The sequence below is a fragment of the Ceratina calcarata genome, unplaced genomic scaffold (assembly GCF_001652005.2).
Source record: "Ceratina calcarata isolate Rehan_Ccalc_2016 unplaced genomic scaffold, ASM165200v1 scaffold44, whole genome shotgun sequence".
Taxonomy (NCBI): domain Eukaryota; kingdom Metazoa; phylum Arthropoda; class Insecta; order Hymenoptera; family Apidae; genus Ceratina; species Ceratina calcarata.
Window position 1 is genome coordinate 487,852 of NW_017167821.1, and position 19,142 is coordinate 506,993.

Consider the following 19,142-nt stretch of genomic DNA (forward strand, 5'->3'; position numbering starts at 1 on the left):
GAGTCGGCAAAGTTTCAAATTAACCTTAGACTCCTTGCAGCTTCCGCTCTGCCTCCCCAGCCCGTCGCGGTGATCTGCATAAAATGAAATCTAGACGGTCCACGGGAACCGATTCAAATTTTCTTCGTCCGTCCTGCAGTTTTAATTCTCTTTAACGAGAGTCGCGCAACAAAATTGCCTATTCCCGGTTAGTTATTACCGATGCAAAAAAAACGTTCGATTTACACCGCGGCAAATATTTGAATATTTCCTGGTCAGGATAGAATTCGGGCTTCCGATTGTTTGTGAACGGAGAACCGACTGAAAATCTTGTTGATACGGCAAAATCTATGTGCCTGTGTACGAGCACCGCAACTTCGCCGATTTATTGCCAAAAAAATCTGTAATTTGCGCGTCTCTAAATAAAACCGACGCAACGTTCCGAACAGTTTTCTACGGATTCACATTAATCGCACACTGCTATAAGTATCCTTGCAGAGTTCGTACAATATGAAATGTTTATTCATCCTTTTTTATGGGATGCAAACATGATTGTACCATTCATCATATGCAACATTATATTTAGCACTATAACGATTGTTGTAGAAACCGATGGCCGGTATAATTCGCCGGGTCAGCTTTTTTCGAAACGAGAAAGTGTAGAAGATAATCGGCGTGAGCTAACAATTAACCCCGGAGGTGATTAGGATTAATGAACTTTTAACACTGGCGACAGGCAAAACGATAGGTAAAGGTGTGCTTTGCATCCGGAGGAGCGCGCATCGAACGGTACCCAGGGGAAGGATACTCTCCTCGATACGGCTTCCTTTCCAAGATTTCCCCTCGAGCGGGCCGAGAAAGTTTCAAATTGACCCTGGGTCGGTTTCATGGAATCCCCTTGCGCGCGACTTCCACTCGAGACTCCGATCCGCATCAAATAAACTCCTAAATAGAGAAGACGAGTACTACTGTCGGAGATCGAGGAGCAACCCTAAGAAATGGAGGGAGGGGAAGGCTATAACAGTTTCCGTTGCGGGCTGAATTTCTCCATTAGCCATCTCACATCTGTCTCCGCATACGTGTCCTACATCCTAATCGATTCACGGCTCAAACGTAGGAAAGTTCAATGTCTAAGTTCCAGCAGATTCGTACTTGGCTCGAATACATCAAATTTTATATTAATCAAACAACTCTACTCTCGATTCTGTTGATCACACGAAGAAACGTGAAACGAACAAGTAGCGAACTAGGGAGGAGAACTAGAGAGAAGGAGATTGATGCAACGGTTTCCGTTACGGGCTGAATTTCTCCATTAGCCCGGTATCTGTGCGGGCATGTACGGTTCGCGCGTGTATGCTGCCCTCGCGTGCATTCACGCAACGCGCGCACGTCGTCGGACTGCGGCGGCCTCAGACACCCGCAAAGATGAACGGGGACACAAATCACCGGCGCAGAGAGGGATAACATCGGTGGGAGGTTCCACTCTCCCAGACACGTGCGTAATTGAATCGGTCATATTTCGAGCTCGGAGATTCACTGCGTACCTTGTACGTGATCTATGCGCCTAGACGCCAGGCTAAGATACACATTTTTAACCCATTATGATTTAAACCGGTATACGCGTTTTCGATCAGTACTCGCACGTTAATTAGCATAGACCGCTGGCATTGCATGGAAAGAGCAAAGAGATTCGATGCCGTCTGTTGCAAAATGTTTTTGATCAATGACGATTGAAAACTGAAGAAAGGACAATCGTTTTCTATATTTTATTAAATGGAACTTGGTATATCCTCGTTATTTTATCCAAATTTTGCCGAAAACTTTAACTATTTCAGGAATACTAAGTACGTTTTTACATATCATTATATAGCGTACATCGAGCTTATTTATTATGAAGGAACCACTCAAGAAAATTCGAATCCCGCTTACCGACCCCTCGATCTCGGAAACTTCCGACGCGAACGAATCGCCATCATTTCGGTAGATATTTCTTTCCCGAAAATACCGAAGGTGCCGGTAGGATGTTTCTCTGGATGTCTGGCGATTAATAAAAAATCCCTCGCAGGCATACCTCATCCATTCTTCGGTAGTCGGTTCGCTCGCGTTCTTATAAATTCTGTTAGACAGCTCGCAGCCGAACCCCGCCTCGAGCGTGCCAAGTCGATATTCGACGCGAGAAATCGTGTTCGCGGCCAACAACTTGTTCCTCTCAAAAGTTTAATGACAATCATTCATATTCATTCGGAATTGCAAATTGCGCTGTTTAAATCATCGTATTTGCTGTACACCTGACTTATTCGATTTCATCTAGACGTAACAACGCATATTAAAATTGAATGAATCAGTAATTTATAAAACAAGTGGCAATGATATGCGTGGTGAAGCCCACGACTGATAACGGTCGAGAGCACGGTTCGACATGGTCGGAAGATAGATATGGAAGAAATTCGCGCGAAGGGCGAGGAATTTTTGAAAGGTTCGCGTGACCAAGCTGTTCGATGGGGTGGTGGTCCCAAGGTTGAGCAGAAAGGAACAGGCGGAGGAGCAACGAACAGCAAAGGAGGAAGGAGAGTCGAGGAACTGGTGGGACCGACTGGTGAAAAGGGACAGAGAAGAGCGCGCACGGGGTGGGTGGTTGGTTGGTTGGTTGGTTGGTTGGTTCTGGGGATTTCGAGAGCGAACGTGGGAAAGAGATAGAGAGCGCAGGGGAAGGCTCGCGGATCGATTCAGCCGCTCGAGTCGAGTTGAGACTATGCTTCGGGGCTGTTCTGTGCTATGTGGTCTCCCGTCTGTATGTGTGCGTAGGCGCCCTATCTTCTCTCGTCCAAAGTCGACTCTCTCGGGGCTGTGCACGCCGGTGTGCGTGACTTCTGCGCGCACCCCCGGTTATGCGAGATATACCACACGCGCGCGAATAGGCAAAAGTATAACGAAAGTTCGGATCACTCGAACGAGAAGCAGAAAATAAGAATAGGAATTTTAATTCGCACACCTCTGACTCGTTGCCCCTTTCGGAACGGTTGGTTCGAGGAAAATTGAAAGACGTTTACCTACTCTCTGCTAGGGTAAACTTGCTCACAGCTTTTGAAACCGACATATTCTCGTCGCTAGCCTTTAATCGAACCGCTCCTCCCTTTCGAACAAAATTCAAGGTACCTAATCGTCGACGCTCGCATTTTACTTCGATACGGTTCGTTACCGTTAGATTGGGGTCTCCTAATTAATCGGGCGTCAACAATGGGCGTGAATCTTTATTTGCATACGCACACAGGCATTCGGGCGCGGATAATGAGAACAGGAATTATAGGGACAGCGATGGCGTGAGAAATCCTATTCTTTGTGTTCGATTGAATTTAATCAACGTTAATTGAGCTCCATCAGATTCCCATCGGTTGCTTTGAACATTTCGTAAAAACCCTTCCCTTATATCGCTCTTATGTTTTTAAATTTTCATTGAAAGAATTGGAAATGTAGAAGTTCACATTTTTCGTTACGGAAAGAGGAAGATGAGAGGACAGAGAAGAACGAAATGAAAAACTGGAATCGAGCGGCGCACGAGTGCGGTAGAATCGGAGAACTGAGCAAAAAAGAAGCAAGAAACGGCTGGGCCCGGTAAAAAATCTCGCCCTCCCGAGCTTTTATGGAGCTTAATTCGCCGCCATTAAGTTTTAATTGGCCGCGTTTAATCGATCCACTGTTTTAATGTCCCTTGTAACCGTCTGGAATATATACGGCTTCGCGGTAACCATAAACCCATATATCGCGCGAGTTACCATTCGCCGGTTTCAATTTGTATTCCTACGCCAAACCAAACCCGTTCCTCTTCCAGGTACGATTTTTCATCCCTCTTGATTCATTGAAAAACGCTTCAATCCCGTTAAATGAAAATCGCTACCCTTATATACGCGAAAACTGAACATTGGTTATCTCTGGCCAAGAATATGGAAGTTTCATATTGAAATTATTAAACAAACGTCATTTGAATTAATGTGGCGTTTGTTTCATTTACAAATAAAACTTTTGAAACAGTCGCAGAACTTGCGAGCCGGATCGCAGAATATATGCAGAGGAACGTGTAAGTACGTACGGAGTCTAGGAAATAGAGGCAGGGATCTCGTCTCCGTAAACGCTTCTGTCAACTGTATGTTCGCCGGTGGGCTCCGCGGTGCATCCGCATTGCTCACGCGCTGCAGGGCCCCTTCATACCTCCGAGTCGCAGCCGCAACGCGCGGCTGCTGTGTGTTCGCGGTGCATGCCGTTTGTCACCATTCAAGACGCTCGCGCCGAATGCCGGGCGAGTTTCGATCCGTCGCGACGCCAGAATTCCCCGTCTACTCGCAAACTGGAAAGATACACCCGCCTACCCGCCTGATTCCGCGAACCCCCGGGTTGCGAAGACCAGCCGCGAAAGGTTCGTCGAACGGATTTATCTAACGCGGTTTCGCCTCGGCCAACCGCAAACCGCAACCCCGTACGCTGGACAGTTTCCGGTGCAGAAAGTAATTAATTCCACAAAAGATACATCGGGTAGATAGTTGATAGCTGTCGCGGTTTCAGTATTAAATGTAAAACACACTAATGGACAATAAAACGTCTAAATTAATCATTTTCTATTTATTCGTTGTACCTCTCGTCAACCTAAAAATGAGTAGACGCGGATGCGTTTGTTTCTCTCTCTCTCTCCCTTTCTCGTACGACGATCATCGGAGTGAACGAAAGCTACTTTGGTTAAACTATTTAAAAACAGTGGCACAGTTGGTACTTTGTCCCGAGGATACACTTGAAAGCTCGACGAGACAAAGGGTATCGCTGATCCAATAGAGTCCTTCTGGCGGGCAGTCTGCGCGTGGCTACTATCTTGCAAAATCAACGAGATTATCCTTTAACGGGTCCACTTCGCCATCTGCGCCACCGTTCTACACATCAGGCCGGATCTGTTCGCTCGAGGAAGCCGGTTAATCATTTTCGCAACGGGATTAACGTTGTCGCGAATACCAATAACGACGTTATCCGGATAATTATCCCATCCAAATGATTCGTACCGCGAGCAAAAATCGTGCATTCAGCAATCCCGAAGTGTCGAACGCCCGTTTCAGTAATTCAAATTTCGATCCGTCGCTCGTACTAATTTCATTTCTTCAAGGAAATCACGTGAACATTTTTTACCTAATGCTATCCTTCTATACGAGTTTGATAGCCAAGAATCTTTATCTATCACAAAATATTTTATCAATTATATGTATTATATGTATATAAGAAGAACATGTCTTCATCTATTATTTAATGTTAAATCAGACCCACCATATGATATTCATATCTCGTTTTATCAAAGGGTTCTCGAAATTATCTTAACATATTTACCGAGCTAACTCTAATGATAATTACGGAGCTCCGAAATCTTGACACAGGGTAATTGCTTGTCTGCAATTAGACCGGTGTATCTTTGTTTATCAATATTTCACTGTCCTGCAGCTCTATCACGTGTAGGACAATACTAGCTAGATGCAGTTGAACCAACGACCACGTCCATCACACACAATAACGTTAAGATAACGCGAACTTTATCGTGTCACGTATCCCCTGATCGTGGCTGTTATACCATTTTTCCAAACTCAATTCTCCTCTAAGAATGCTTGGAGCGGTATATATATACACCGTTCACAAGTCTTAAGATTTAGAGTAGAACGTATGTGGCATTGTAATGATATGAATGAATGAAGGTATAATTTAATGACTATTATGTCGCTTTATATTTTAGTTGATGGGATTTGTTGAATGATTACTGTAACGTCCTAAGACTTATGAATGGAGGTATATCTGGTGGACACGGTTGTAAATACCTGTCTCACGATGCTGCGAATTGCACTGCGGCGATCCGTGTTATCTGTCTATGTTCCTCTGTCTCGATGTCTCAGAACTACACTGAAACAGAAATGGAACAGGATCAGTTGGATTAATGGTAAAGGGTCAAACGAATTAATGCAATTAACAATATTATATGCAAAGAAAAATTGACATAAAGAATGTGATTGTCATTTGTATAAATATGGAAACTATTGAAAGATTGCGCACTGTAATGCATTTTTTTTAAACTGATACCACGAATGCATTCTTTTGCAAAAAAAGCTCCACAGGCTATGTAACATATTGGATGTCGCGTAAAAAATGGTGTTCCACTGTGACTAACCGGAAGCGACGCACAGCGATAACGAAACGGGTTAAAAAGCCGTCTTCGGTGCGTGTCTACTTAACCAACTTAATAAACGTAATGTGCGCAAACACGGCCGTGAATGGGCCTGAACGCTCTTTTATGCTCTCGCAGCCCCGGCGCGGGCTTTGTGCCTGGGTGTCGTTTTGTCGCATTCAACCGCGGTAACAAGCCGTAAGCAGTCGACTAAACTAGTCCTATTGAGATACTTGAAAAGTAATCTAGCAGGGATTGACCCTGTTGCTCGCTTACTATTCGTAAGCGAGTTTTCAACCGGGCGAACGACCGGCCATATGCAAGTTTCCTCGTGGGAACAGATATTAATCTATTTTTGTCCCCCTCTCCTCATCGAGAGATTCACGCGAATCCATCGGCGAATGGATTTAAACTGTTCCAAGTAATACCGGAAGCGACGATCATGGGATAAGTATGCCAGTCTCGCGTAAACTTCGATAATGGCAATTACGATGCCGAGCGTGTACAACTAGGAGCGTGTGTATCCTGAATAATGCAGAAGACAAAGATGCTGGAAGTCGTGATCGATCAACCAACGCCGTAAACGGAACGCGAACGCGCTGACTACAGATCAAACGAAAAAAAAAAAAAACTAGAAAGCTTGTACAGTTTAATGATACGGATAAATGCAATTCCTTGGAAATATTTTTCATGGGAAAGATATGGAGGAAGACGTCGATGAAAGATTAAGAACGGCGGGTATACAAAACCGTGCAAGGAAAATCCATTCTTTGCGGAAGCGTTCGGGTTCTCAGTCGAGCGAGCAGCGGATTCACGCCGAGATACGTTTAACGCGTCTCCTAATGGCTCGTTACTATCAATGCCACCGCAATCCGTATCGGGGACCAACTTGGCTGCCGCGTTTCCCTCATTGCGCCTGGTAATGCGTTCTCCTCAAACGAGGCCCCTCAACCTCTACCTCGATAAGGATGACTCCCGCGCAGACAGAATCGAGAGGAGCCTAATAGCGCGTGCCGAACAATGGACAAGCGTCGTCATCAGTGCTACTATTGCAGAAAGTAAATTGCTGCGGCGGCGTCTTTGTCGACTCGAGAATACCGATTTCCGCTAACGTTCCGCTTACCTAATCAACATTCCCGGCCATTTACGAATGTGAATCTCTGCACGTTCTTTATGTTCCACCAACGTTCGTATAGTCTACTAGAATAATAATTACGCAGTTTATCAGTTTTATAACACGTGACGTGGATATGACTTGTCATACGGAAATGCATGTATGTATGCAAGATTGTGTTGTTAAGTAATACGATTGATAAAAGAATATGAGAGTTAACGTTGATCAAGCGATCAATAAAGTATTATTGATTTTCTCATAATTCATATGTACGTAGATTGGTAGATAGAGTAGGTTCAAAGGAGAGCCTGTTCTCGCTTTGAGAGGTCGGTGATTTAAAACGCGCTCGTTTAGCCATTTAGCGAATTACTAATTTTTTAAAGCAAGATCCAAAAGAACGACGCGATGAAGATACCTTGGCAATATCCGTTAAATTCAATTATGAGTGCCTTGGCGAGTATCAAAGACGGTTTATTTCCTTTGAGAGGCTCCTCGTCCCGGCTAAGCGAGAGGCATTAAGAAGATGAAAACCGGTCAACTATTATGACTAGAAATGAAGCCGCGTGCAGCTCTCTTGAGTAAAACAAACTCTTGCGAAAGGGTTGCGACCCCCGGCGCCCAGCAATAATAGGCGTCGCGTGGCGCGAAAGGGCCCCGTTATTAATACGGAACGAAACAATTTCGTAACGCGTACCGGGCTTATTATAATCCCGCCTTTATACACGGATCGTGTAACCCCTTTCCTGCTCTTTTTTCGCCACCCCGTGGATTACCCACGTTCCACCATAGACCTCCCTTTTTTCGGCTCGCCGAGCCAACGCGAATGCTCGTTTTAGGCACAACTGCGCGTTCTTAATCCGAGTCCCCTCGGTCGCGAATTAACGACCGAACCAGTGCAAGGATCGAGGTTGAATAGAAAATTCCTAATAATATGTATGCCAACAGTTCAGCAGTTTACATGAATTACAAATTACAAATAGGTATATCACACCTTAAATAATTCAGTTAAAGAATGATTTACAATCTCGGGGATCGTCGAACGATGTCCATGCTTTTAGCGGAGTATTTTCGAGCCAGATGCAAACAAGTCCAGCTGTCGAGCGGTTAATTAAATGATTTCATTATTAATTGTCTATTGCGGAGGTCAACGAAATCGTGACCAAAAACGAATTAAGTGCCTGATTGGTTCTGTATAATTAACGATCTAATTAACCGGAGAGATTACAAGCCAACGTTTATAGGGATTATAAAAGAGATGATTAAATCTCTTTCTCACAGACTCATTCTTATTACTCATAATTATTTCCAAAACTGTAGCTTGTTGATAAAAGTGTTTGAAGTACGATTAACTCTAGTTCAGGTACATCTTATAATAACACAACGATGTCTCATTTTAAATGATTTCAAATGGGGTATCTCGTATAAGATTGCGGATGAGCGAAGGAAGATCGATGAGACGGGAGGTTAAGTGAAAAGAGAAGCGACGTAAGTTAATTCGATGAAAATCATCACGAGGGTCGAGCAGCGGACGGACGGCAATTTCGTGGTCGGCCGAACTGTCGAAGGCACTCGGATTTTCGCGATACTTGTCGCTTATCGTCGTTCGCTTCGACGCGACGGGAGGGGGGAGACGTATCGGCTGGCAATCCATTAGCGTAGATCCCCACGTGTGACCACGGACGAGATCGTGTGGTTGCGCCAGGAATCATGGCTTGATCCAGAATCCTGGACGTTCTGGTTTCTGGCGTGGCTAGTCATGCCTCTATGCCACCCATTCACCTTCCCTCCCCTCAACGTGCTCAAATATTCAAGGCGAATATCACATTTATCGCGAAAGACTAATATTCTTCGTATAACTCCAATTCAATGAACAAAGAAATCGTGTTTTTTTGCTGTTAATAAAACTTTTCATTGCGTTTTACAATTATAGTAGTTATTCGTAATTAACCGACCACTGGGTCTCGGTTATTCAGTCGTTTAATGCGAGGGAAATTACGTTCCCGCCGGAAAATTCTACTTAGTTCGAAAATCGATAGGTTCGAAAATGAACGAGCAAACCGACTCCCCCCCCCCCGATAGCATTCATCGTTGAGTTTACTGGTTAGTCGGAGTTTCACTGACCTCCGGAATTTTCCTAGACAGACCTCCTAAAGTCATCAAGCCCGAATGGTTTCCGCAAAACCCTTCCCTGCCTCCTCTCTCTCTCTCCGTCTCTCTAGTATATAGCTTCTATGGATCTAGCCGAGAATGTTTACCTAGTAGACCGAAGTCGAAGGGAGATGAAGGATTAGAGACGGGTAGCAAGGTGTCGGTCGGTTAACCCGAGAAGTCGGTGTGAAACTCGAGGTCGGCGTAGAGAGGGTTAGACGAGTGCTCCAGTCAGTCAGCAGGTGCGAGTCGGCCTCACCAATACTAAATTACTCGATATTATGATAACGCGAGAGGAGCCGGGCTCTCTGTGCCTGTACGCGCAAGCGGGGGATCCGAATGCTGTTGGCGAAGTAGAACCGCTTTGATGTAATTAACGAGGCAAGCGATGATAAGGCTTTGTGCAATCCCCGCTACGTCTACTCCTCGAAACAAAACGGATCAACCAATTTGCGATCCGTGCTTTTCTTCTGATAACTTTCTTTCCGATAATAATCGAACACGATCATTTGAAACTTCTCGGATTCTCTTATTGCGTTCTACAGGATCCGATGGAGGAATGTTAGCTAACCAAGTTTACTCGGTATACTAAAGGCAACGACTTGGTCGAGCCAACTTCCAGATACCAACTCGACTGACCCCGAGAAATCGACGAATTTCAGCTTACGTTAACCTGACCACATGTTTCACTAAAAGTCATCGAGTTTCAATAGAAAAATCCACAAATATCGTATACTTCAATCACTATTTCTTTTTTAAATACAATGTTTCATGTAATCATTGATATAATAATTTATGTACTAATTCACATTACGTGTCGTGTAATGATTAATACAACAGTTTTATATACTGCAAGCACGTCGCAAAATCATGTTTTGCAATTGCACGAACATTCAGTGAGTCAAATTCCGTGATTACTATTCCTTGACTGTTTCGTAAGGGACGTTGGATGTAGCAGGGAATCGCATTCAGATATAATTACCGATGCTTCAGCGTGCATCGCGCGCCATTAGTTACAGATGCCGAGATGGCGCGAGCAATAAATTAGCATGATAAACAGCCGACTGATTCATCATATTTATTCCAGCACACCGGTAGCTGTGCCGGCGTTAACATTAATTTACATCGGCCAACAATAATCTCCTTAAGCCGGCTGGCCTCTCCGATATTTCAATTAAAACTGGCGTGGCACTTTTAAACGAGAGCTTCGAAAAATACAACCGAGGATTATATCGGTTCATTTTATCATTCTTTTTTCTTTCAGCTGTTCTGCTATTTATTGCTCTTCATCAATCGTTTCCGATGTTTCTCATTCTATCCCGACTCTATCAAATCCGATACTGCCCTTGGTAAAACAATTCTGGTCAAATGCAATATGTAATAAAATGCAGAAAGTGGTTGTTTTCTCACTTTTATTTATTGTACTGATCACAGACTTTTTGGCAAGGATGTAACACACATGTGTAAAGGGATTTGTCGTTAGGTATTCGTCTCAATATTTGGAGAAATCACAATCGACCAGGCGGTCGCCAGTGTTTTCCCTACACTTAGAGACCACTTTAGAGCGAAGTTGCCCGATACACCGGAGACCAAGATCCTAACTGGAAGGTGCGAGACAAAGGGAAAGCGACGCCGATCCCAGAGTATCTTCTACCCGAGAAATCGGTGCCAGACTATGGTCGGCTTACGAGGGTGTTCCGCCGAGCAGGTGCGGATCCCGGCTTGCGGAGGGGTGTGCCGGCTTACTCACCGACCACCTCGGCAACACCCCCGTGTGACCGGCCACAGAGCCTCGAATCCCACGGGATAAAACCGTCCGATACCGTGTACAGTTGAAATATATAGCATCCTACTTAAATTAGTTACAGACATAAAGCAATTAACTATTGAGAAGAAATTTCGATTCGGTGAATCGAGATGAAAATTCTTTATGTACCGTGAATTTAAATGAAATCAATAAATGATTGTTTCTTACGTTTATACATGTAGCAATTGCATTTCATCCGATCTGATATTCATAAGAAATGCATTCTCCGAGCAGTCTTTACTTTTATAACAAGTACATTCGTGGCCACTGGTTCAGCCCTTTCAGCTTGGCCACAAGTTCGGCCGCGCAGCCCAGCAAGCGAACAAACGCCCGGAGGCCCGGGCTTCCTGAATATTTTATTAACTCCCGCGTCCGCTTTCTTCTTTTTCTCCGGGTTCGTCTTTTCCCGTGTCTCTCCTGCTTTCTTCCGCGGTCGTTCCACATCATCGATGCTCTTTGGCCTCGGTCTTTGCTTTATATCCTTTCAACGATCCGTCCGCCCTTCGATCCGATTTTTCCTCGCTTGTTTTTACTGTCGGCTCATTATCGATGCACCACCCTTCCGCCCCCTAGAAATCCTACTGTTTTATCCCTGACGGTTTAGCGGATCATGGGGTGGCTTTGTTTTACGGTCCGAGGGGAAATTTATTATTCGTTCCCTTTTTTCGGACGCACGACTTTTTTCCCATCCACCGTTAGGTATCGATGCCTCGCTCCTTATCGATTCTCCTTCCGATTTCCTCCTCGTCCGAAACCTCTTTTTGCTCTTAATCGCGCGAATTTATCTTGGTTAGATCGTCTCTGGTAGCTCCGTACGGAACACGGTAGACGTTCAAGAGTGTGCGCGCGTTTAGAGGAATTCTGTAACGATCCGACACGGCCGTCGATTTTCCCTGCGACTTCTACCAAATGGATGCGACAACGTTCCTTTAACAACGTTCATTCGTTTAATTGTTCCGACTAAATCCCCGGAAAGCCTGTTTTACTTTCTGACGTGGAAAATACGAAGGCCTATTACATACATTAGATTATATTAATGGAACAGGAACGAATTACGTTGGAGTCTAGTTTTAAACTTGTATGAAGTAGAAACAGCATTGTTCATGTAATTAATTCTGGAGGTAATGTGAATTTGTGAGGTTCGATCCCCGATATAAAGAAATGGTCATTTCAGTTAACAGGAACCCACTGTGGACTTATCTATCACCCAGCCACCGGCCACTATTTCAAATTACGCGTCTCCAACCCCGAATGATTCAAGTATATAATAAAATATGTAACGGACTCCGTGCTGGCGCAAAATAAATTCCCAGAGATCGTACATCACTTCTCGTTGAATGTATAACTTAGTTAGAAAACTTCTTCCGTATATAGATAGATCAAATATTATAATTAAGCTCCAAATTTTGTATACTTTTACAAGAGTTACACCTTTAATATTCGAGGAACATTAAAAATAAAGTACATATGATTTTTAAGGGAGAAATTAATTTTAATACAGAAACGCATTCTTATGAAATCGATGTTAAAACGATTTTATATTAAAACCTGAAATTTCATGTACAGGCTGTCTACTGATTGTAAATGTTCCATATGGGAAGACACTTCGTACCGTATTTAAATTTATGTCCAGGAAAGGAGATTAGAGGCTCGGTTCATCGCCTTGGAAGTTCTTCATTAATTTTGCATGGAGCACTTTCCTCGTGTCCCGGTGCCAGGAACGCGTTGCGCGTTGTAGCGTCGGCTTAATCCGCGACGAGGACGGCCGACGATTTCGTAGGGAATTAATCGATCGGACCGGCGGGATTCGTGTGCGGGTATTAAAGGATTTCCCCCCATGGTTCCTGATAATTCGATTGTACTCGCCCCCGTATATACAAGACTAACTCTCGCGCCGACGAACGGCCAAACAAAATGAATCAAATCCACAGTAAATTCCGTTAGGTTACATCCGCGCGAAAAATGGACGCCCGATTATATCTACCGTTTTACCCGTAATTTTCTCTGATTAACTGCTCTCCAAATAATGTTCGTCCGGCACAAACCAGTAAACAATTCGCAATTGTTTTTAAATACGTTCCCCATATTCCAGTACACCATTGACAACAATTTTAATTAAAAACAACATTCTTTCATCACTCGATGTAGCAGTAGCAAGATTCACTGTTGCTGATCAATGAACCACAAAAGCTCGGTAACAATTTTCAGACTTCGTTCGACTTTTTTTTTATTAATTGGTATAGTTCTTCCGATTCTGATCGATAATTGGTAGGGGCAAGAAAAGAGCTGAATTTGTAAGGCAGGGAGAGTATCAGACGGTGAGAGTCTGTGTCGAAAATTGGTGGCCAGGGCACTTTATCCGCTTTACGCTTTCGGCATCGGGAAAAGCACACGGAAGACGGTAATTGCTTTCTCCCAGGCACAAAGAAAATATTGTCGCTGTCGAGAGCAAAGTGCGGTTGATGGCATAAATTTAGCATAAAAAAAATAGACGATAATCGCCTTATCTCTCGTCCGGGGAGATCGGCCATTCCCTTGTTTCGACAAGGAATTTCGTCGAGATTTTAGGACTCGTCGTTGGTTACTGGCCAGATACGTGATACAGCGGTGTAACACGAGAGACGACGGTACTAACTTGATTTTCATGCCACGAATTAAAACCGACCGTAAACCTGGCCTGTGTAATCTCGATCTTTAGAGCTTCCAAGATTTTCCGCGTTCAATGTACAAAATAAGAGTATAGGCAAGTTCTTTTAATAATTTCTAAGAGCGTGCTAGCACTCGCGTGACACCGCTAGATTAAACAATTACCTTCTGAATATAGAAACCTAGCAAACGTGTAGCGAGTGATTTCCGTGACTGAGGGAAAAATGGCGATTGGGGAAAGAGGGTGGCTCGATAGAGCAACTGCAATAACAAGCTTAACTTATTAAAAGACGGTAATCAAGCGTGAAACCCTCCAAGTACCTTCTTAAACATGTCCTAGATCAGCTTGGAATCAACTTCATTAAACGTTCAAAACCTTCCGCTTCAATTGGAAGCTCAGATATCCAAACATTTCTGAGATCATGTTTTATCGATCGAAGCGTTGGTTTCAGGAAAAAATGGTCGTACGTCCGATTCTACTTGACCTACAAAGCCGAACGAGGGCTCATTTTAAAGCTAATACTCGAGAGTATATCACGCTCGAAGACCGATACGATGTCAATAGCGGTGCCAGAGCTGTAGCTCACCTCAATCATATTTTTAACACTACGCGTTTTTGTTTCGAAGGAAGAGGTTGAATAAGTGGCGGCGCGATAAGGGACACAGGGGCGACAAGTATAACGATGTGTATTTACAGGAACGGCATGGCGCCGCGGCATGCGAAATGACCCGTTGCAATGACGAATTAATTATGCACCGAGCGTACACTGTATAATTAATAAGCTCGTAATACGTCGTTTGTTATCGCGCGTTTCACAATGCACACAAGCCGTGCCGCGGCGGCGCGGCATTACCTGAGTGCTACTATCGGCTCGCGTGCTGGCTGAAACAAAACGCGAATCGGCGCTTCGATTGTTGTACAACCGGTTTCACCTCAGCATTTTTATCCCCAACGTTTTACCGCGTTAATCGACATCTTTCTTCTCGCGTACCATATGGAATTGGCATGTTTTTTGACTCTTGTATTTTCCATTTAGCAAATTTTCGATCAAACGCAATTTGTATTAATCTATTCGCGGTATACGGAGCCAGCCATGAATGTTGTAACAGAAATGTATACAATATTTCGTATGGTCGACATAATAATTGATATAGTAATTGGTACAATGTTTCATGTCATAATTAATACAATAATGCGAATTGATACTAAAATTTGTGTCGATTCTCGTAACTCTTTTTGAAACTATTAAACAGTATATCGAAAGTATTACGAATTTATGAGAAAGGAGGCTTTCCGAACGGTGCAATCGATCGACGAAGCGTGTGGCCTGTTTCGTGCGCGAAAGAAATCACCATAAACAAGCTTATCCCCGATAACGACGGAAATTAATGTCGTTGTTCGAATAAACGGCGTTAAATCTATAGTTTCTCCAACGATTGGCCCGAAGAAACTTCCATGACGCGTATTCCTTTCTTTAATCCCCGCAAACCGTTTCATTTACCGCGCCCAGTCGCGGAGCCAGCGAACCGATCCCTTGATTTACTAGCTTTTCCACGCGGGCTGCGCACACCGACGCGTTGTAAATAGCCTCGGAGTAATAAATAACGGGAAGAAACGCGACGTACAATAGGAAAATGGTGGAATCAGTTGCGCTCCCGCGCAACCTTTATGCCGGCGCCGAACGATAAATCGTTAGCTGAAAAGCGGACCACGTTAGGCGAGCGCCAAGGAATCGCGACGATAAATCTAGTTTTTGATAATTGCAACCCGTTGATATATCGCGCGGCATTAAAAAATGGAGTGCTCGAGACAATCTCAGTTTTATTTTAAAACAGAAAATAGTGCATTTGGCATAAAAGTAATTGTTTCCTGGTTCGCTTTTATCACAGTTGAAGAGTTTTGTTTTTGATCGTAAGAGGAGTACACAGATGTAAGAAAAGCGACATATGTATGAAAATACGCTAGAAGTACAGAGGTTAATAAAGTTCGAATGTTTCGCTTTCAGACTTAATTTAGTTAAAAATCGTGGAAAAATGAAAATTGGATGATCGCGGATCGGAAGAGAGGGTTGAAAGAGGAATACGTGTACCGCGGCTGGAAAGGTATGCGGGGAAGGGTGAAAACGCGGGATACGATATGAGTGGAATGCTTTACGACCCCATTTTTCAGAAGATCACCTCTTCTCGCTCGCTCCCTCTCTAGTTCTCTCTCTCTCTCTCTCTCTCTCTCCCTCACTTGCTTATTTTCTCTATTCCTGCATCCTTCCGCCCCTACCACTTTTTTCCCCTTTCGCGCAACTTTCCCCACCGTTTCGTGCGGTTCCTTCCAACCCTACCAGCACGCAGATTCACCCGGCACGTTCGCCAACCCCTCTCTACGTGTATTTGCATACTGCAGGATCGCTCGCTTGATTTCACACAGGCTCTTCGATCTTCGAACTGAAATTTAAAGGCACGCTCTCGGTTCCTCCGCGCGAGCTTAAAAGCATCATATTTTATATCCCTCCCCTCGTTCCTTCTGTTAGCCGGCCAAACATCAGGAAAGATCTGCTGGACCCTCGTTCCAGCATATTCATGTTCACGGGAGCGCTACAAGGAGCAGCAAATAGAGAGAAAATAACAGATAGATATTTTAGTCTAGTAGTCCTACATACTGTACTCGCCTATCATCAGATACTAACGTAACGTTATTTCTCTACTACTTTACAACTCTGCTCATCTCATCACCCGATTCTGGAGCCAACGAGAGCGCTCCCAGCGTTAAAAAAGCGGTTTGGACATGCCTACGAGTGATCACGTCTCGGAACTTCTTGAATATACTTGACGCATTGTCAAGTGGAACAGCGAATTTTCCAATATTTAAACAGTGAACTACGATAGGGCTTCGATCATCGTTGAACTGGAGAGAGAAATTAAGAGAAATTGGCATGGCCTGAGAGAGGTCAACTACTTGGAAAATTCGTTTTTAGAACCGGCCAGCCGGCCCTTTTTCCTCGGTTCGTCGCTTGCCGGTATTCACAGGGCTCGGCACAGGTCACTCGACGCTCTCTCCCGTATTTTCGTATTTCAATTTCAAGGGTGGGCCGTTTGCCTCCGGTATTTTGAATACCGGTACTTGGTTCGTGCCGGGCGAATAAAATTTTTCTACGAAATCTCCTCTAGCACCGAACTCGCTCGGCCCACTTTCGCGTTGAATCGCACTCGAGCTAACTCAGGGATCCTCGATAATTTATGTAATCGCTAGAGGTACCGCGTGACCCTCTCTACATCTACCTTGGCCCATATCATTCATTTAACCCATTTGCCAGCCATAAATGTTGTCATAAAAATTAATTCACGTAATAACTGTTGTAACGTTTGATACAGTAATACATATAATAATTGATACATGTTCCAAAGCTCTATGGTAAAAGCCAGTAAATGAAAATTAATGGTTGCGCATATTGATTCACCCTGCACAGATACTTTGATGATAATAAAAAATCGTACATGCTAACGACGCAAATGGGTTAACGTGGCGGAAGCGAGTCGGAACTATTATAGAAAGTCGGGCGATGTACGCGGCAGCTGTTATTCACGAAGGGGAAATCGAAGAATAGGAAAAACGTAAAATTCAGAGGCCTGTAATATTCCAGGACCCTTTTCTCGATCGACGTCCATCAGCGAGAACCGTTTGAAAAGGTTGAAAGCAGCAGAAACGAGGCGAAAGGGTGGAAAGTGGCTGACTTTTTGGGCTGGACCCTTAGGACGGCCGAGGGTATAAGAAATAATAAACGAGACCATTAAGTCCGTGAATTTTCCTCGTGCACGAGGGTGGAAGGAAAACGAGGCGAAAGAACAAAAGCCCCTGAGCTTGCAGTCTTTACATCCCACGGTCTTTATATTTTCATACCACCCCCTCTATCTCTCTCTCTCTCTCCCTCTCTCTCTCTTCATTTTCTCTCCCTTTTCCACGTCTCTCTTTAACGAGAGGGCGCGAGGCCATCGTCGCACGCGCGCTGGACTTCATAAATTTGTAAAAATATTCGGCCGTGTAATCCGCGCGGCCGCACGGGTTTGTTTGCGAAACGGAGAGGAATCGAAAGGACGCGAATTGAAATCGAACGAACCGGCAGGCCTTCCACCCGTCGCCGCATTCCTTGGACCCTTCCTACCATCCAGATTACAATGTCAATGGAACCGTCGAAAACGGTGTTTTCACAGGGAATAAAGAGATTCCTTTTCGGATTGAACGACGATCAAACGGGAAAAAACGTGCCCCGAGATTCTTGCCGCCGGTAAACAACCTTTCTCAAGAAACACTCAGTTTCCTTTATCAAATTGTTGCGATTAAAGAAATTCATTAAAGGAACACTGTCATAAAGTGCAACGGCATCATCAAATTTAATAGGAATCGCTGTTTTCAAAGCCGACCCGTTTTGCTGGTAAACATTTTTGCAATCTCTGAAAGCAACACGAGGAATCTAATCAACGACGTTAATCAGAAAATGGCAAGATCCAGAGTTACAGAAGCCTGTGATGCGAAGCGGTGCCGGTAACGAGCGAGATCAAACGGGAAACGAGTTTCACGTCCGTGTAACGGTGAAATAAATCAAGCCAAAATCTAGTTGCTCCTTCGCTGAAAGTTTGCCCCACGGATTTAGGCCGAGCTACTCTCGTTTGAACGTCATTTTTTTCCGGTGCATGACTCGGGAAGAACCATGACCACCCTTCACCCTAGCTTCCATCTTTACCCGATTCAAGGTTCAACGAGCACCCTTATCGGCCCCGACACGCACTTTCTCATCCCCCGTTCATCGATTCTCTTTTCGCGGTCATTATCCCATCCTCGACAATTTTTATACAAAATAAAACTTTTGCGACGTCCATGTAAAAAATTAAATCTAAATTCAGATTTATTTTACCCTTCAAAAGTAATTATAAATATAATATAAATAAGGATGCACGTATATTTTCTCTGAATGCATAAAGTTAATATTCTAATTATTGAAAGTACACATGGTTTCCATAGAAAAAACGAATATTCTAATTTTGAAATCATCAATACGGCAATTGTAGGTCTGACAAGTTCGACAATGGGTCTTTCAAAGGCACGGGAGGAATCGGAGGAACGCTTTGAGCCGCGAATAGATTGTTAGGGAAGAGATTTTAAGCGTCTGGCAAAACAGTCTACTGACACAAGCGTTTGTGCAGTCTTCAGTCTGTTCTAGTCGTTTGATCCTGGTAGAACGAGACTTAAAGATGTATAGGCTATACACTTAAAC

At 44.0% G+C, this 19,142-nt stretch overlaps 1 protein-coding gene across 2 annotated transcripts in view; it reads right to left on the reverse strand.

Moving 5' to 3' along the window:
* Positions 1-19,142, reverse strand: part of LOC108627136 (uncharacterized) — a 192,452-nt gene that overhangs the window by 142,647 nt on the left and 30,663 nt on the right. The window contains exons 1-2 of one of the 2 annotated variants that reach the window (XM_026815359.1): positions 6,167-6,238; positions 5,820-5,901 (exon numbers count right to left, since the gene is read on the reverse strand). The gene's annotated coding sequence lies outside the window, so the exon portion shown is untranslated. Of the gene's footprint in view, positions 1-5,819; positions 5,902-6,166; positions 6,239-19,142 lie in introns of those variants that run through there. The other variant, XM_018028217.2, reaches the window with a different exon arrangement.